This window comes from Macrobrachium rosenbergii, unplaced genomic scaffold (genome assembly GCF_040412425.1).
Source record: "Macrobrachium rosenbergii isolate ZJJX-2024 unplaced genomic scaffold, ASM4041242v1 13905, whole genome shotgun sequence".
NCBI classification, from domain to species: domain Eukaryota; kingdom Metazoa; phylum Arthropoda; class Malacostraca; order Decapoda; family Palaemonidae; genus Macrobrachium; species Macrobrachium rosenbergii.
In genome coordinates, this window is record NW_027100724.1 from 576306 (window position 1) to 596305 (window position 20000).

At 37.2% G+C, this 20000-nt stretch overlaps 1 long non-coding RNA gene and 1 pseudogene across 1 annotated transcript; both read right to left on the minus strand.

Annotated features, from left to right (window-relative positions):
* Positions 1-6752: 6752 nt before the first annotated feature.
* Positions 6753-13907, minus strand: LOC136837985 (KRAB-A domain-containing protein 2-like; annotated as a pseudogene).
* Positions 13908-17866: 3959 nt separating this feature from the next.
* On the minus strand, positions 17867-19893 carry LOC136837979 (uncharacterized). The gene is made up of 2 exons (XR_010852829.1): positions 19705-19893; positions 17867-18083 (listed from the first exon to the last, which is right to left on the minus strand). It is a non-coding gene; the product is annotated as an uncharacterized lncRNA (long non-coding RNA).
* Positions 19894-20000: the final 107 nt, after the last annotated feature.

Here is a 20000-nt window from a genome sequence, read left to right on the forward strand (position 1 = left end):
CGAACGGCGAGGAATTACCATTTGTTGTCCACTGCAGTCTGGAAAAGTATAGTGATCCTAAATACTGAAGAACTGAACAAAGTGAAGGGATTAATTCATATATATATATATATATATATATATATATATATATATATATATATATATATATATATATATATATATATATATATATATATATATTTTTTTTTTTTTTTTTTTTTTTGTCTGTGATTTTAGCACGCATAGGCGGCCATGTTGAAACTAAAATTTTTCAATGCTAGCGATGACATAATGACCAAATTTTATTGCCTTATATCTTCAGCTGAATGACTGTGCGCATCAAAAAAATCTATATTTGTTAGGAAGCCTCTGTTTGTCTCTCCCCTCTCTATCTCTTTCTCTCGCGCATTTCTCTCTCTCTCTCTTGCAGTTATCAAAATGAAATTAGTCTCACAAAGGTCAGGCGTTACTAGTTATTCAAAAGACTGTTGGGAGTAAAGTTACAATTACTCAGAAGCCAAGTGATCAATGCATTCGCCGGTTAGCCACACACTACCAGCTTATAGGGGGAGCACTCTCCCCGCCTTCTGGCTTCAACAGCCAATCAAAAAAAGCTTATTATTGTTATTATTATTATTATTATTATTATTATTATTATTATTATTATTATTATTATTATTATTTTATTATTATTATTATTATTATTGAGATTTGCTTTTTCACTTTTCATAATTAGCCCTCTGGACCTGTTTTCTGTAACCACCTAAGGTCCCTAGCTGGAAATTAATTGTATGCAATCTGTTTGTTATAATTTTAATTATTTTTACTATTATTCTCAACATTGTGCTGTCATTATCATTATTATAATTATTATAATTTTTATTACTACTTCAGCGAATGTGTAGATATGGCCGATTATCATTTTATCTCGTGTATCTAGATTGTGTGCATCGTATTGTCTTTACTTTGTGTATTCCATGTAAATGGACCTGAGCTGAAATAAAGAATATTATTATTATTATTATTATTATTAAAACACAAGATTACAACAATGTGAGAAGCACAATGTCTTGCAGACTGATAAAACACACCACTGAGAATGACCTGACTCCCAAGAACATAAGAACATTACTACGCATAATATTTTGTAATTAGAATAAATCCAGGTTCTTCTTCTTCTTCAAGGGTTCAGAAAGAGCATTTAACGGTGTCAGTACGTTAGCCTTGTTGATTTACTTAATTTAATTTAATTGTATTTATGTAAATTTTGTATTAAGCCATTTGAAAGGCAGCGTTTAGTAAGGACGTTGTTTATTCTCCTCACCGGCCTCTTATTATGAAGCAAGCCTTTCAGTGCTTCTGTCTTTCTCTTTTCGAGTGACGGCGCCTTAGCCACCCCCATCCCCACACCCGCCCCTTCCCTCTCCTCAGGGAGCTGACTTCATGTCCCGTGAAAGACTTTCAAGAGATCTGTTTTTCTGGGCCGTTGATGGAGGTCGATGCAGCTGGCTGCTTTATTGGGATTGCGTTTACCTGTTGCTGCAGTATCATACTACTACTCCTTCTGGATTACCTGTCCTTGGGGATTGCAGCTGTGTGGATCCGTCCTTCCCTCCCTGCATCTGGAAGAATTTATTCATTAATCAGCGTCGCCTCTGGTTCAGATGGTAAGGTAAAAAATCACCTTTCCCTGAGGCGGATTACCGTCCCTTGGCACCAACGTTGCTTATCTGGGGCCTAAGCTGAGCCTTTTATCCGAGATAGTTCGCACGGGAGACGGGGATCTTGATTATTCCTACCTTGAGGAGACCAAGGCCTGATATTAAAGTCCTTGTAATTAATTTAGTGTGTAATTTGATAGGTTATTCTTACTTTTCGTCTCTCTTACCCTTTCTGGACCCCCTGTGTAAGTGTTGCTTTCCGTAGTTGTGTAAATGTGTTAGGTATTGTTTAATAAGGATGATTGTTTTTCAAATTATTTGTGTATCTGAAAGGTTCAGGTATTACTTGTGTCTTGTGTTTATATATTAAATATTAAGTGGTTTTTCCCAGTGTTTGAATCAGTTTTCACACTCTGGTATTGGTATGCACGTTTCCACCCACTGTGGACTTCGTTGAAGGTAAGGTGAGCATTGAGATTGGAACTTTTACTTTATTAATTAGCGCAGTGGAGAGGTGTCCACTACAAATAAGAAAAAAACAGAAATGTTGGGGACGGGTGGTTGTTAGGTTATAATATCATGCAGAGGAGCAGTCCGATATTCAGCACGGTGACAGGGCCTTCATATAAATCGATTCTAACAAAAGTAAAGCGAAAGATTTTGTCAATTAAAAATTCTTTAGATATTAAAAATCAATCAGTGAGAAGATTAACTCTCCAGTGTCAAGTCAGGAAATCAATGAGGACTTTCCTAATTTTCAACGGTAATTTTGACAATCTTATTAAATATCATTTATGGAAGCTCGCCAGTGAACCAATAAAATCTGCTGCTTGTTCAAAGGTCTTGAGGAAAAGTGTTCAGAGAAGTGATAAGTTCACGTCTGAAAACTGCGGTTATAGGAATAAGGAGATCTTAGACAGCAAAAAATAATCAAAGGATTGTTGATAATATTGCCTAGAAGGTGCGAGCGAAGGCGTTTTTTGAAACCTTGTGTGAAATAAAGATAGATTTCGAAAGAGGGAATTGGATCAAAGGAAGCAGTTGTTGAATCTAATTTTCTGCGAACCCTGCATGACGTTTTGGCTTCCTGAGGAAGTCGTCGCAGATTAGCGGTGAATTACCCCCATGGGGTAATTTAACAAGGGGGGGGGTAACAATTCCCGTGTAAGTTGAAAGGCGCAATAAGACTTTTCCGTTGCTTTTCCATCGATAAATTCGTCCATTTCACTCCCCTGAATAAATAATGAAAAAGGTTCACCGGAGATATAGTGTGTGGTTGAGTGAAATGCCGCAAGTCTTTAGTCCCAGATGGTACAAAGGGACGTTAACATGGAACTAGTCAACATGGCTACTTTAGAGGAGAGAACAAAAGTCTGAGAGTGACGATGCGGAATTTTCTACCTAGTAACCGACCCTTCCAGTTACTCCAGAGTTCAAGTCCCCTCAAAGTTCCTCTGGGAATCTGTCACAGCATCTCAATGAATCAGCAAAGGAAGCAATGGAAGTAAAACCAAATAACTTCACAGATTTTAAATGATCTGAAGAGAGTTTTCGTTAAAAAGATGAGAGGTGTTTAAAATGAATCGTCGACCTATTTGTTCCAAGAGTTTCCGTGAGATCAGGTCAGCTCTTCTGTGACAGATCTCTTGCTTAGGAGAGATCTGCAAATCTCTTCCTACGAATTCAGGATTTTCCGAAGGAGTTGTTCCTACCAAGGGGAATACACAGTTGTTTTGGGTTAGAATAGTTCTGCAAAAGAAACACTGCGTGATGGAATTACAGCTATTCCACTGCGGCTTGTATATGGCACTCATGTTTTAGAAGAATGGAAAACGCAATTCAGTGCCAGTAATAAACAATAGCTAAGCTAGCTCTCTCTCTCTCCCTCTCTCTCTCTCTCTCTCTCTCTCTCTCTCTCTCTCTCTCTCTCTCTCTCTCTCTCAAGTTTGAGTAACTGCCTAGCTCTTTATGTACAGGTACATGAATTCCTAAAACTCTGTATGTAAGTAAAACTCATGTTTATGGGAGAAAAGAAGTGGAGAGAGAGAGAGAGAGAGAGAGAGAGAGAGAGAGAGAGAGAGAGAGAGAGAGAGAGAGATTGAACACGTAGGCTGAAGGTCAGGGGAGAGCGATAATGTACACATTTCCGAGCAAGCAAAGAAAGCCATTCAACTTCCGTGATCGAAATCTTCACGAATAATCAATTATTTCAAAGTTGCTTTTATGGGAATTCCCGATGGAGTGATTGGCAGGAGGAGCCCCAGAAATTATTTCTCCCGCGAGAAATGAGCCTCAAATTGGATGTGGGCAATTTCTCACGTTTAGAATAATACAGATTTCATTTGCATGCACTTTGCTTTCTTTATTATTATCTGTATGATTTCAGAGGAAAGGAACACAACAAATAGTTGTTGTTAGCTGGGTCCCAGTAGGAGGGTAGTGCACCTCACGTGGTGCACTGTAGGCATTATTTAAGGCTCATAACAGCGTCGCCCTGGCTGCATTCCATTTCATCCCTTCTACTGTACCTCCGTTCGTAGTCACTTTCTTCCTCCTACTTTCAATTCTCTCCTAAAAATTGTTTCACAGTGCAAATGAGAAGTTTTCCTCTTATTACACCTTTCAGACCTTTGCTCTCAATTTCCGTTTCAGCGCTGAATAACCTCATAAGTCCCAGCGATTGGCCTTGGCCTAAATTTTATATTCTATTCCATTCCATTTATGCTCACAAGTGTAAAGCAAAACTAGCGGCTCAGACCGAATTCTCTTTACTTTGGAATGACTTCCAAGGTCCAGTGAATTCGATGTGATGATCCATAGGAAGGGAGTGAGCGAGCCAGCAGTGTCTTTTCCTCGTTTCCTGCCGTCGAATCAGTCTCGACTGCTTCCAATTACCGATAATTATTTGAAGACAGCAAAACGAGGTCACAATTATGGACAAAGTAAGATGATGGCACACGGTGGATGACTTCGAAATGAGGATGACGATAAGAACAGAATAAAAAAACCACTTAGCCAAAGTCAGAGAGAGAGAGAGAGAGAGAGAGAGAGAGAGAGAGAGAGAGAGAGAGAGAGAGAGAGAGAGAGAGCAACATAACTCAATATAATTTCGACTTTTCATCTGGCAACATCAAAAGTGATGGAAACTTTTCAAAATAGTGATAGAATAGAATAGAACATAGAATTTAAGCCACAGGCCAAGCGCTGGAACCTATGAGGTCACTCAGCGATGAAACGGAATTTGACAGTAAAAAGGTTTGAAAGGCGTAACAGGGGGAAAACCTCGCAGACACACTTTGAGACACGTGTTAAGAGAGGGTAGAAAGTCAGATGGAAGAAAGAGAATCTGAACGGAGGAACAGTAAAAGGAATGAGAGATTTAGCAGCTAGGGGTCTAAGGCAGGGACGCTGCAAAGAACCCTAGGTAATGCCTGCAGTGCACCACATAAGTTGCACTGACGACACTAACCCCCTACGGGTTCAGAATAGTGATTAACATGAGGAGTCGTTTGCGGGCACTCCAAAATGGTTGCTCTGTTGTTCAGACTCAGGTGTTGTCTTCTGATTGGGGGCATCCAGGAAACGGCAACAGCCACGACGCACAAAGTCCCTCTTCTCGATCGTTTCCATATAATTATGTGAAGAAGCCTTATGATTCACGAACGCTTAACAGCACCAGCTGTAACGTCGAGGCCGCTCGTTCTACGGCACATTTAAAAAAAAAAAGACTTGCACTTCCTGGTTACGACGAGCGGCGCCAATATTTAATTCGGTTCATATAAATAAATTATAAAATTTTCGAGACAACAGTTGTGTCGCGAGCCGGCTGTTTTACTGCGCGTTAATATTGAGCAAAACAGGAAGCGATTTTGCTAACACCTGTGCACTGCCTTCCTTGTGCAGCCTCCACCTACTCACAGCCCCACGGGTAAGGCCTTCGGTACATGACCAAATCACAACAAACATCATACATATGCTATATATATATATATATATATATATATATATATATATATATATATATATATATATATATATATATATATATATATACATATGTTACGCTCATTATTGAAAATTGCCGATTATTGAAAATCGGCAAAAATTGCCTATTTTACATAATCAGCAAGGGCCCTACCTAATATTGAAAATTTTCAATAACGGGCAAAATATTGCTCATTTTATATATTAGGCAACACGTTTTTGCTGAATATTGATAACGTTGCCGAATATTGAAAATATTGTAACTTAAGTGTTTCAAACAGCCAGTATTCAATTTTGACAGCTGGAAGGTCCATTCTAAGCTCTAAGCAAACTAATGTAGACCATAATGACTCTCTAGTTTAATAACAGTTTAAGAATGTTTACTGTAATACACTCATTTTATAACAGCCATCATCTATTTTTAATTCTATTATAATATCCGTTTTTTCTTCATAAGCAATTAATTTGGAAATTCAAATAAACACTGAAAACACAGATAATACAATTTATTTCTGTAACATAACAATATTATTAGAATACCGACTTATCAACCTTCACCAAATAATTGGCAAATAATTCACCGACGATAAAAATTAACTAATCTATATCTATTTTATATAAAGAAACAAAATAAAAACTAAACATTCTTACAGCTGTTGCTAAGATGGCACCTAGAGTTACACTTCATTTTCTTTCTACTACAGCTACATCTTAGAGAAATACAATCTAATTTGCAGTTACATTTCTGGTAACCTTGGCCACCAGTGGATAGAGTTACTGCAGCTCTGAGAGTAACGTGGATGTCTGGTACATCAGCCACTTTAAGTAGTTTTCACCAATTTTATCTAAATCAGCTCTAGTAAAGCAAGAATTTAAGGTGCCTTCTTTTTATACCCTAAACGATACATGTCATTTTCCTTGACAGCACAACTACTAGTAAGTTTTTTTAGGGTCTGAAGGACCCCAATCAACGTCTGGAATTCTTAGAGTAGCGTTGTCTTCTACCTGCAGTGATTCCTGCATCCTCATACCCTACGGATCATCTTTGATGCGGATTGAGCCTGACTAATGTCGACATTTTCCCATGTATAGCTTCGATGGCATTAACCCTTTCTTCAATACACTTCAAACCCTTTTCACTTTCAGGTTGCTCTGGAACCTCTTCATCTTCAAGTTGCTGTTCTGTTTTCCTACTTTCATCGTCTTCCTTTCGCCATAATTACCGTCCTCGCTGATGAACTGAAAATAATAGGTCGTTAGCTCATATCATACTTTTCTGATATAGGCATATGACTTAAAGAATTTTAGTATTACTATGCTTTCTAAAACCTGAAGCTTTAGGAAATGGAAAATTACAAAATATGTAAAGACTTGTTAACACAGTAAATTAGGTCTTTCAACTTATGATTTTTGGAGAAATGAGAAGGAAGAAGATTAAGTGCACTCCATTAGAATAGTGTATGAAAAATTCAGTTTCAAAGCGCATTATCAGTTTATCTTTTTTAATAGATTATTTAATATTTACCTTGCCAAGATCTTCTTCGTAGCATATGCCATCCAAAACTGATTCAGGAAGATTTGTTGAAGAAAGACCAACTGACGGTTCTTCTCCAAAGGTGGCCTTAAATGGTGTATGTTTCGTTGTCTCATGCTTCGAGATATTTACTTGCCACTGAACAAATTTTAAGCCAATACTCCATTTCTTGGAATTATTCTCTCGCATCCATATCTTCAATTTATCCTGGATTACACCATTGAGTCGCTCCACTGCTCCTTGGCTTTGGGGATGCCTTGGCCGACCTGTCACTAGCTGCAATTGTGGCCAAAGTGTTGATAATTCGGATATCACAGAATTCACAAATTCCCTACCGTTGTCATTTTGCAGTACTGCGGGAGCACCAGAATGTTAAAAACACAGGTAGAAGTGTCTGAGCTACCTCTTCTGCTCTTTTTAGATTTAAGGGGGCTTAATACACAAAATTTGGTAAAATGATTAACGTAAGTTAGGATGTATTTATAATCCCCGTCAGAAGTGACTGAAAATTTATTAGATCAATTTGGCACCTCGATAAAAATGAGTGGCTTCTAATTGGTTTCACGACAAGCCCCTTTGGTTGCTTCCGACTCTTTTTAAATGACACTCTACACAAAAAGTTAATATACAGGTTTCAATATTCCATAGTTATGTTAGACCATTTCTTTTAACTTCAAATAAAGTTTTCTTCTCGCCACCATGACCAACATCTTTATGTGCCTTTTCTATTGCACCATACACTTCCTCCCTCAAACGCTGCTACCTATTTATAATGTTCTTCCCCATCTGCTCTTTTCTTTATCAAACATTCCGATTCACCAACCTTAAGAATCTCATATCTTGAACGATAGTTATAATCAATAGTGGTGATAGCATCACTTTCTAGATCCTTTGATAACCTTGATATAATATCTTTCACTTTTCAAGCGAGAACAGTCTTGTGTTCTTCCCTTTTCCTTCAACGATGGTCCATAACCTTGCCTCGAAATTTTCTTTTACTTCCATCGCTGAAGCCATGAGGATTATTCGATATTCGCCAAGAACTGTTGTAAAGAATGAAAAGAATTCCGTAACTAATCTACGTATTTGTCGAGAGAATTATCATGAGTACCGTATGTTTCACTTCACACCTTCACTCCTATTTACAAGTTGATAACAATTGTTGGTGATAGTAACAAGGAATTAGGCTACTAAAACTTACTTATAAATGGCCAAACTGCCATTAACAAAAGAGATTAGAATAGGATAAAACATTAAAAGTAAAAAATAGTGTCATTAATTACAGATGGTATAGTAGTCGATTTATCAATATTCGGCAAAATGGTCTTGCCGAGTTTTGAAACCCTGCTGATTTTAAATACTAGGCAAGAAAAATTGCTCATTTTATATAATCGGCAAATCGCTTGCTCATTCTCAATAATAGGCATTTCTATTACCGATTTTCAATAATGAGCGTAACATATGTATATATATATATATATATATATATATATATATATATATATATATATATATATATATATATATATATATATATATATATATATACACATACATACATATGTATATATATATATATATATATATATATATATATATATATATATATATATATATATATATATATATATATATAGTGTCGAAGGCAAAAGGAAAAAGCACCATGTTTCCCACAGTTTATTATGCCATCATCTCACGACAGTATCTATCATCGTTTTTTCATGGCTGCGATGATTAAAAACCTTCTTCCAGACAGTCACAATGAAGCATCGATATATACGGTACATCGAGCATAAGACAAATCAAAACTGGGGGAATAGGCACAGCTCATAATTCCGAAACCGCACGAATAATAAGACTGAAAATACAAGTTTTTCCAAGAGCCCACTGAAAGCAGAAAGAACGAAGAAGGAAAGGAAAACATAAACAAAAGGTTCAGCGATAAACAATTGCATGGATGTTGTTCGTGAGTGTTTAGTGGTAACAATGGCCTCTCCTTCGCCTTACAGACTGTGTCCTGAGCCCACACTCACCCTGTTCGAGATATATATATATATATATATATATATATATATATATATATATATATATATATATATATATATATATATATATATATATATATATATATATTATATTTCTATGTTGATCATTACGTGACCGGTGGTGGCCATCCTGAGTGGAGAAAGGCAAAGCTGGACTGGAAATTTAATTCCCGAAACATTCGATGAGAACGAAGAAGCGTCAGCACTCTCGGCTATTTGTCCTATTCAGGGGAAATAACTGAGTTCCATAGAAGGAATGATAGAAGTCGTTTTCAAGTGCCGTTATGATGTTCTTCACTTGTATTCTTGACTGACAGCCACATAGTTTTGAAGCACACGCAGCAGATTCCATCACAAAAGGCTTCACGTATCTTAATCATTCACTTACATTTTTATCTGCTTATTTATTGTTCTAATTTAGTTTTTCTTTGTTAGTAAAACGATCTCTTCTTTTCGTATTTACCATTACCTTCTGTTACTTCTTTCTAATGAACACCATAATATTCTTTGCAAGCTTGAATTGCACGTCAGTGGCCCTAATGGTGGGCTTCTTGTTCCTTATGAACGGGGTTCTTCATCTACCGAACAATAATAATGATAGTAAATATCTCTCTCGAGCCTTTCCTAACAATTGTTTCAACGCCATTTTCAGCGCTGAATGACCTCATCATAGGTCGCAGCTCTTGGCCTTTGGCCTAGATTTTATATTCCAGTTCCAATTCCCGGAACCCACACCTTCATTTTCTTAGAAAAAATTGTTTGGAATTCTAACCCAAATTTCCCCGTAGGTTGTTCTTGATGTAACCTTTCCATTCCTTTTACTGTTCATCCATTCAGGTTCTCTTCCTTCCATCTTATTTTCCTCAACCCTCTCCTAACATTTGTTTCATGAAGCAACTGCGAGGTTTTCCTCCGTTACACCTTTCAAACCTTTCTACTGTCAATTTCCATTTCAGCGCTGAATGGCCTCATAGGCCCCAGCGTTTGGCCTTTGGACTAAATCCTATATTCTGTTCTGTTCTAACCCCAATTTTGAACTCACTGATAGCCTGTGGACTCTGATCCTGGAGTGGCGATCGGAAAGTCAGATATATTTCACGACAATCAACCTTCCCCACGTCATTAGGCTTTGACTTGTTTTCATTTTGAACCGTTCATCTTTGACAAAAGTGTCCTGTGATTCTGTTCTTGTTCGCTGTCTTTAGCTTCAGTCTATTCATCTGAACAATGAGTCCTTCAATTTCCATCTACCTATTCAAATAATCATTTCTATTCTTTATATTCCACAAAGGAAAACAATAAAGCCCATTTTTGGAGGGGAGTGAAAAATAATTGATATCTAAATTATACATTTTAAATGATGAGAGAAAATATGTTATGTTGTAGAGTCATGGCCTCACAAGCAATACACGTGTCTCTCTCTCTCTCACTCTTTTTCTGTTTCTCCCTCTCTCTCTCATACACACACACACACACACGCACATATATACATATTTTCATGATGCTGCCTAATAATACATATATCCTCCTATAATTTTTATATATTTACTCTTTCATTTATCATGTATTATGTGTAATGATAATGATTGTTGAAATATCGTATGTAGTGATATCAGATCTCAGAAGAATTAATGCTTTAGATGACTTAATAATGTAATTTAGAATTAATAATATCATTCTTAAAAGAAACGTAGTATATGAGGAACACATGGGTCCTAGTGAAGAGTTTGTTTCACTTTAACTGTCATCGCCAAAGATAACGGTGTTGACAGGCTGGGAATAACAATTGCTTGAGTTTTTTGTTTTGTTTTAAAAACATGCCAATCATAATTAGCCAGTTTTGATCGTGTAAGGATTTCTATAAAAACTGTGCCCCATACGAGAATAATGTTACATACATGGCAACTTTTAGGGTAAAACCTCATAATCGATTACGTCATGCATTGTCCCGATTGCATTGAAAAAGTGTTGCTTTCATATCTCGTCCCCAAATGTCTTAATGACGTCATATAATTGTTTTAATTTCCTATGGGAATCCAAAATTTACTCATTCTTATTTTCGAGACCTTTAGCTGTTGCTCCCTCTCTCTCTCATTCTTAAACAGAGAGAAATTATTAACGTAGAAAATTGTGGTCACTAGTATTAAATATAGCTTTTGAGATCTGACACTAGGAAAACTGTAACGGCGCTCAATAAAAAGTTTGTTTTGCGCAGCTGCAAGTTCTTTTACAGAGGTTTTCACAAGCTTGTGTAAGGTAAAGTGAACTTTACTTATTATTACCATCGTATAATAAGGTGTATTGAGAAAATTTTTGCCTAAATGAAATTATTATTGATAAATCTTTTGTGTATTTTCATGTGTTCTTCTGTTTGCAATCTTGATTTTTATTGGTGATTTAACATTTATTTACTTAACCCAATAACCGTTTTCTATGGGAAGCAGCTTTGGTGCCCCCACTGTCAGCTAAGAGTACGGTCTGCAAAAATTTACGCTACCCAGATTGTCAGCCGCGCTATCTTTTGATCGCTGTGGGGTTACGTTTGCTTTTTTTTTTTTTTACCAGTCTCTGTATCTTTTTCCATATAGTTTAACCCATATAAGATTATTAACGTATATACGACCGTTTCCCTTTCACCACTGTCATGTATTTATACGTCTACTCTTTCCAGCCATGATGATAACAGCAATTTTTCCCTTGGCTATAGGATTATCAGCGTGGTGACATTTGGAAAATAACATTCTCTTAGGACCGACACATGTGCATTGTTTCATGAATGGAAGTTTATTTGTTGTATGTGAAATTCTTTCTTTTTGACGTTCTAGAATTTATAAATAACAGGTTACAACAATTAGTCATTCGAATTACAGTTGTTACTAATCAGCAGATTTTTATTTGACAGCCATACAATGGTATATATTCGAGTGTTTCCAAAAGATCTTGCATTTGGTAGTCTGTATAATCCGATCTTTGGGCTAAACGTAGGTTCCTGTTATGAATTCTACATCATCCACGATGCACGTCTGCTTTCTAAATAAAAAAATAGTAAATAAAAAAGTAAACTATATGGAATTTCAAGTCATATATATTCATACATACATAAACACACACACATAAATATATATATATATATATATATATATATATATATATATATATATATATATATATATATATATATATATATATATATATATATATATATATATATATATATATATATATATATATATATATATATATCCAAGGCATATTCAGGTATCCTTGGAAGGTAATGATCAGCTGTTGTTTTCAAATTGCCTTTCCTTCCTTCCACCTGCATCGAGTTTGGTGGGTGGAACCACTCGAACATTAGTCTGAGAATGATGCCTCAGATTATCCCCAGTCCTTTTGACCGATTCCAATTCCTTGTTTCACGGACAATGGCGGATTTAGTGATCTCCCTTTTGTACAGGCAAGTTAAACGACTTTTACTTTCCCCATGACTTTTGACCGTTGACAGGGGAATTCTGAAGTGGCCATCATCAATCAAAGAAGGAACTGGAATCTTTCAAAAGGAGGTAACTAGAGCCATAAACAACAGCCGATCATATCAGTCTATATTCGCCAGTTATCAATATCAAGGTATATAGATATAAGGGTGAGAAGGTACAGTCACTTTGGTTGCGGGGGTAGCTGAGGGGTATTTCCGTGATAAGCCTGGAGGTCAGGGTGGGAACAAACAGGCAAGTGCTACCTTGGGAACGATTTAAGTACCTTGGGTCTAAGGGATTAGGCCTGTATGTCCTTTCCACTCTGTTATCTTGTGTACGTTTGGTGTTCTTTTTGAAATTCATATAGTTCACTGTACTACACATACAAAATCGTGGATTGATAATGTTTGGCTTTCTAGTATATTATAGAAATCTTAAATTAATGAACCTGATAGGACTTAAAAAAATATTCAATTAGCATTTGACCTGACATTTATTTACAAAAGCTTATTTACAATTTTACTATACATAATTTAATAAACTAACATAAATATACATAGATAACACATAACAGTAACTGGCTTCATAATAGAAATTAAAAATACTTAGCAAAGGTAGAAAAAACAACAACAATCTTTTAGAATTTTCATGGCATTATTTAGTTAGTTTATGCATCTTTTCTTTTTTGCCTACTCGATACAATTTGGGCATTCAGAACTCTCATCCTAAAAACATCCGACATCTGACAAAAAACAATATTACTTTAAAAGGCAAAGATACAAAATTTTCAATATGGCGTGCCAGGTCTCAGTGTATTTTCTCCATTGTATGTTTTAAAAATTTTTTCCATTACCTTTAATTTGTGAAAAAACTCAGCACTTGGTTCCGTTAATCTATCCTCTTGTCGCTCTACTGCACTGATCCAGGTTCCTTTTTACTTTTTAAGTTTACATCCTAAGAACTGATATTCTGGAAATTTAGATGCCACATAACCTCCAACATATCGTAGGCCCTCTTCGTCTGCAACATTCTCTAAAGTTCTTTCATGAAATTCATTGTCTAAATTTTCTGAATCTTCTTCTGGCATCATCTCATCTTCAGTAGAGGCAAACACCATTGCAGAAATCATGAGCTCTTTTTCAAGATCAGTTGCATTTGAATCACTATTTTCACAACTTCTCTCTTGAAACATTCCCTCCGACATATTTGAAGAGTCGCACTCCTTCATCGAGTTACAATTTTTTCCAGTTAAAGAATTTCCTTTGCCAAGTAAATATGATTTTATTCTGTGTTTGACTTCAACTGGCGTAGGATGATCATAAGTTGCACCCATTTGTCTAAGACAGCCAGACATGTTTTCCAGTCCATCTTGATTAAGTCTGGAGGTAATTATGTATGATACATCATAATTACTTTTCAACATATCATGCAACCTTGGCAAGGATTTACACGACACAATAAGTCCCTTTTGAATTGATACATCTTATTACTTTTGCAAACTCGCATTGTTTCAGCAGTACATTTCATATTGTCAAGGATTTTATTCTGCTCAGTCAATTGCATCCCATACGCATGTCTAGATTTTTTCTGTCATAAGGTACCCTTGAAATGAATACATCAAACCACTAGTCAGCCAGCTTTATAAAGTCCCTTGTGCTTTCCCAGAACGTGCTCTTCAAAAGCCCCTGATTTCCATAAAAATCTACAGCTTTGGATGTTGTTTCCGAAAGAAGCTGCACTGCTCTCCTCACATTCATATGTTGCGCACCTGTTACATTTATGTGTTTCTCTGTTAAGCGATATGTGGGTTTCAAGTCACTTTCACTTCTGGCGACGATTTCCTAACACATCTACTTAGAACAAAATTTCTGTTTTGCAACTGAAAGCCTGAATCAAGAAAATTGTTTCTCACTAACTTGATTAAATGAGGAGCATCGGCAAAGACATGAATTTCTCGATCTGGTGCAGAGGGTTCTCAAATGAAGGATTTTCTGTTCCTACATTGAGACTGTTCCATAAACTGATATTAGTAGGACACATGTCACACACCATAGCCACAACAGGAAAACCGACAGACTCCACTTTTTGCAATTAGCTTAAATAACAGTTCCTTGGTAACCTTGGTATCAAAATTATAATATATTAGTTGTTTCCAGGACTGTATTATTCCTCTGATCATAATGCACTGCACACGAGTTTTAGGATCATAAAGTGTCTTTGATCCATGGTCATAACACCAGATTTGAGAAACACTACACTCATCAAATGAAATGACACATAATCGACTATACTCTTTCATTTCCTTGCCCTTTTCCTTTAGTATTTCAAAAACTGTTTGCTGCAAGATCCCCGCTTCAACAAGGATTTTTCATGCCCAACGCCTTAGGGTACTTTCTGAGGGAAGAGGAATCTTACACTGATCACGTAAGAACCGGTAACCTTTAGGACTCATATTTTTTAATGTTATTGCTCGACTAATGTCGTCATCTGCCCAATGTTTCACATTTCTGCCACTTATAATGTTTTCAACCTGTGAAGGAGAAAATAATTTTTCCAGAAACGATCTGCAACATGATGCTTCATTTCTCAACTTCTCCAATTCCTCCAACAAACGTAACCTTTCTCTATCCCACTGCTCTTTCTCTATAAAGGAGATCGTGTCTTTCTTGACAAACTCTGTTCAATTGAAGCTGCAACTCTTCTAGTGTTGTACCATTTCTTCACTTTGGGGACAGTCTTTGCCACACGAAACATTGTTGTTAGCATGAAGTTCATTTTCATATCCTGATAAAATTTCTGCAACTAAGCGTTTCCGATTTTTATCTTCTACCCTTTTCTTTCGAGATGTACCAGGTGCATTGTCATCTGGAATGTAGAAAGAAAAACATTATAATATCTCTCTTTCTCTTATATATATATATATATATATATTTTTATAAATATTACTGCTGTTCGCCCTTGATGTATTTAGGTGTAGGAATATTAGTCCGATTGACCTCGACAGAGAACATCTCTGCCCCGCCGGTAGGCTAGGCAATTCAAAAATAACAATCACCGCAGTAGACAAATGGCGCCGCATAGGCTGGAAAGTTTATAAACAAAATATGCTAGGGCATTAGGGACCTAAGCCTCAGAGAGGGTTTACACTCAATGACCCCTAGTTATGGTGGCCCTTAAGCTTTATTCTATGCATTCGACGATGCCTTTGTCAAGGTCGGATTGCCCGGGCGGTATGTCAAGAAGCCGCCTCATCTGGCGGGAACGGCGCGAGGTCGGTCAGAGAGATTCACGCGGTCACTGAACCAGGTGACGCTGCGTGCGTGCCTGAACGATATTCTTTGTTCTTTATTACTTCTACTCCTACGTCTATCTTAATTAGTGAATTGGGAAGACTGCCAGAATACGACTCCTGAGGTCCCTCGTTTGCGCAGCGACTCGACGTTCACGGTAAGTCCGATTCCTGTTGAAGCTTTGTCGATTGACTAGTACTTTTCTGTATTTCACATTTTTTCTTTGTTTTCTTCCTTCAGCCACCACTTAGGGTATACGTGTTTACGAAGTCTAGATTAAGCCAAATTATTATATTGTTAGCTCCACACAACAACACTGATACCTCATCTCTTGCTGTAGTTCCAAATTGCACATAATTTGCGGTAGTGAGTGAAATGATTCACTACTGGAAACAGTGTTTCCCAGAAATATCTGGTTAAGTATATGATATATGACAGTGTCTATTCTGACTGTTTCAGTTTTTTGACCGGCTGTAACATGAGCATCACCGGAGAATCTAAAACAGCGTGGGAGCATGTTTTAGACTGGAGATTTGCTCACTTATGAGACAAAAGGCTCGGGGAATAATAATAACATCTAGTCTGGGACCGGCACTGAGATGGGCTGTGTTGGAGCCCAGGACTTGGAGGCTCTTGGAATAAGATTAGTGGAATACCAAAGGCCAGTGAACAAGTCTTAACAACTTCCAGAATTGTGCTGGTGCATCCAGAGCCTCCCAAGAAACAACTGGCTGCTTTTCCTGCCAAAAATAATTTTGACACCCCCCCCCCCTGCTAATTAGAATAGTGAAGAGAAATTACAGTAATTAGTGAAAGAGCTTGCAAGACAAAACATGTACAAAATAGCTATTGAGTTTTCTGTACAACATATAATGCTGTCTGTGCCACGGCCTATGAAACTTTCAGCCACGGCCCGGTGATGGCCTGTCCTATATCGTTACCAGACGCACGGTCATGGCTAACTTTAACCTTAAATAAAGTAAAAACTACTGAGGGGGCTAGAGGTTTGCAATTTGGTATGTTTGATGACTGGAGGGTGGATGATCAACATACCAATTTGCAGCCCTGTAGCCTCAGGAGTTTTGAAGAACTGAGTGCTGACAGAAAAAGTGCGGACGGACAGACAAAGCCGGTACAATAGTTTTCTTTTGCAGAAAACTAAAATAAGGAATCAAATGATAATACCAATAAGTTTACGATTTCATGAACAGCAGGACTAGGGAACCCAGATATCTCTCATTGCATCATTGCTTCTGTCTGACATCAACATTAGTACTCTGTTTTAGTTGCTCAGGCTGATGGGATCCCAGACCTGGTTGATCTGGATTCCCATCAGCCATTGGCCCACCATATCTCAACCCAGGGCACTTGATAGGTGCCCATTTACGCTATGGCGCGAAGGAATAGTTTGCATATACAATGGTTTGTTCGGATCTTGGATGTTCTTGACTCAAGATAATACTGTGATCTAGATGAAGTTCTTGAACACCTGACACTGAATAAGACACATCACTATGTTCATAACCATCAGTGCCATATGTCTTATTTCTTATTTTGACTTCTATTAGTGCTTTCACACAAGCACAGTCTGCTTTGTATAAAAAACTCTGGATATATGAAATCCTCTGTAATGAAGGAAAGAATTTTTAGATCACTTCTGTTCTGCAACCGGACTGGTTTCAGTCAGGACAGTCCTTGAGTGTGGATTGGATACAAGAAGAAAATTTTCCAAATTTGTCTGTCACTTCAGTAACCGAGAGTCTTCTTCATATTGTCATGTACACAGAGCTACACCAAATGATGTCAAAACTAGTAAGTATGAATGAAGTTGTAAAGAGATGCCTTTTGGAACAGTTGCTTCAAGTATAAGAATAGGGATGAAATCACAAGGAACTACTTTGCATGCTCAATTTATTTGCAGAAAAATCATAAAACATTTTTCAGAAATATCAAAAGTCTTCAATTTATGATTATGATGAAAAGAATGATTTTAATCAAACTAGGAATCTTAATGGGTCTCATTCTAGCAGGGGACAACGCCAGTTCTCATATTTCTGGTTGCAAAGGTTAGCCACTTCTGTCTGAAGGTAGGTTTGAAAATCCTGAAGCCTCTCCTGAAAAGATAAAATCAAAGGCTTCAGAAACATGACGTCAAACAAGAAAAATTGAGGTAGTATTCTTAAAAACAGGCCTCATTCATCACTACTGTATGCTTCTTTGATTAAACTCTTGGAAGGATTTATATATGATGATACCGATCAAGTCTGATGAAAATCAGCCAAACAGAGAAAAAAAAAGACTAAAAAGAATGGCAATAACAACAGTACCAATGACCTACGTCACAAGCACATGGTAACAACCCAAGAGGGGAATCTTGAATGAATGAATAGACAAGAGAAGAAAAGGTCCTATAACCACCTGAATAAAGCAGTGCTTTTCATTTCAAGGCTTAATGAAAAGAGCAGAATGAAGGAGGCTCTTTTTATTAAGCCTTTTCATTAAGGGGAATAAGGAGTGGGAGTTAAACCTTAAAGAAGTGGGGAGGGAAGGATAAAAGACTAGGGGTGGGGAAAATCAGAAGAAGTAAGAAATTCCGAGGCAGCTGAGAAAAAAAATTAACAAATCATGCAGTCTGAGTGTTGTTTATTCCCACTCGGTAAAAGTGTGCAGTAGTGGTTTGTTGAGTCGAGAACATCAATTTCTGAGAAGAGTGAGATCCTCTCAAGGGAATGGATGCTGCCAATAAGATTCCCTTTAGGAAACTGAAAATAAGGCCACTCTGCAACGAAGGAGAGCAAGATTTAGAGAAAGAGTGACACAAGAGAGAAAGCAGGACTTAGAGGAGAGGTGACAAGGCCACTAGGACCTTCAGAAGAAGTGGCAAAAGAAAGCAGGAGCTATAGAAGATGCAATAAGGAAAGTAGATCGTAAAGAGGAGGTGACAAAGGAAAATAAAGCCTAGGCACGACTTGAGGCAAGATCAATGATCAGATGAACCACCTTTCGTTAAATCCTGTTGAGAAGAGGATCTAAAAATCAAGATCTAGTATCAGAGGGTCAGGAAAAATTGATTTGAAGGTTATCTTGTTAACCCTGAACTTTGCCATCAATGTCAACATTTGAATATGCACTAGGATCCAAATTCAAATTCATGAATTAGGAAAAGGCAAGGCAAAGCCAAGTGCGGCTGAAGAAGGAGGAGAGACGTGAGAAGGGATCAGTCACCAGGGAAATGCATGAATAGAAGTAGAAGATTGGGAAAACCGTTCGTAAAGAGGAGTGAAAGAGTATTTGAAAGAACGTCCCTATGACGATCACCGCTAACAGCGGTTAGAGTGGAGATGTTGCGTTTTCAGCCTCAATAAAAATAGTGACTCGTTAGATAGATAGCAACAGAACGATAGACAGAGAGTCTCTATTATTATTCAGAAGATGAAGAAGAACCCTATTCATATGGAAGAAGAAGCCCACCACAGGGGCCACTGACTTGAAATTCAAGCTTTTAAAGAATGTTAAGGGCTCAATAGCAAGTAAGAGGAAATAAAGGGAAATACAGAAAAAGAGATCCCACTTAATAAAAAAGAAGAAATAAATCAATAAAGAGATAAGTAGATAAAATCCTATGCAGTCACACTGATGAACAGCAACAGAATGTTTGGTGCTGTGGTTCATCTCTCCTCAATCTCAGAGGTTCTTCTCATGACAAAAAATCAAGAAAATGAAAGTCTTTCTTACCATTACCGACCGTCACTGTTGCTGTCGTTGTCGCCGTTGCCACATTTCCCATGACCGTGCCCGTGAGGATCCACGCAACAGAGACAGTTCCCATGACCACAGAATTTGAAGACTTTTCCTGGGCACTGGTAGGGACCGTCTTTTCGGAAGCAGTAGCCTCCAGCAGCAGAACACTTGGTCGTCTCATCGCAACCTTCGATCGTCGACAGATAAGCAAAATTTTCAGTGTTCTTCTTCTTCTTCTTCTTCTTATTATTATTATTATTATTATTATTATTATTATTATTATTATTATT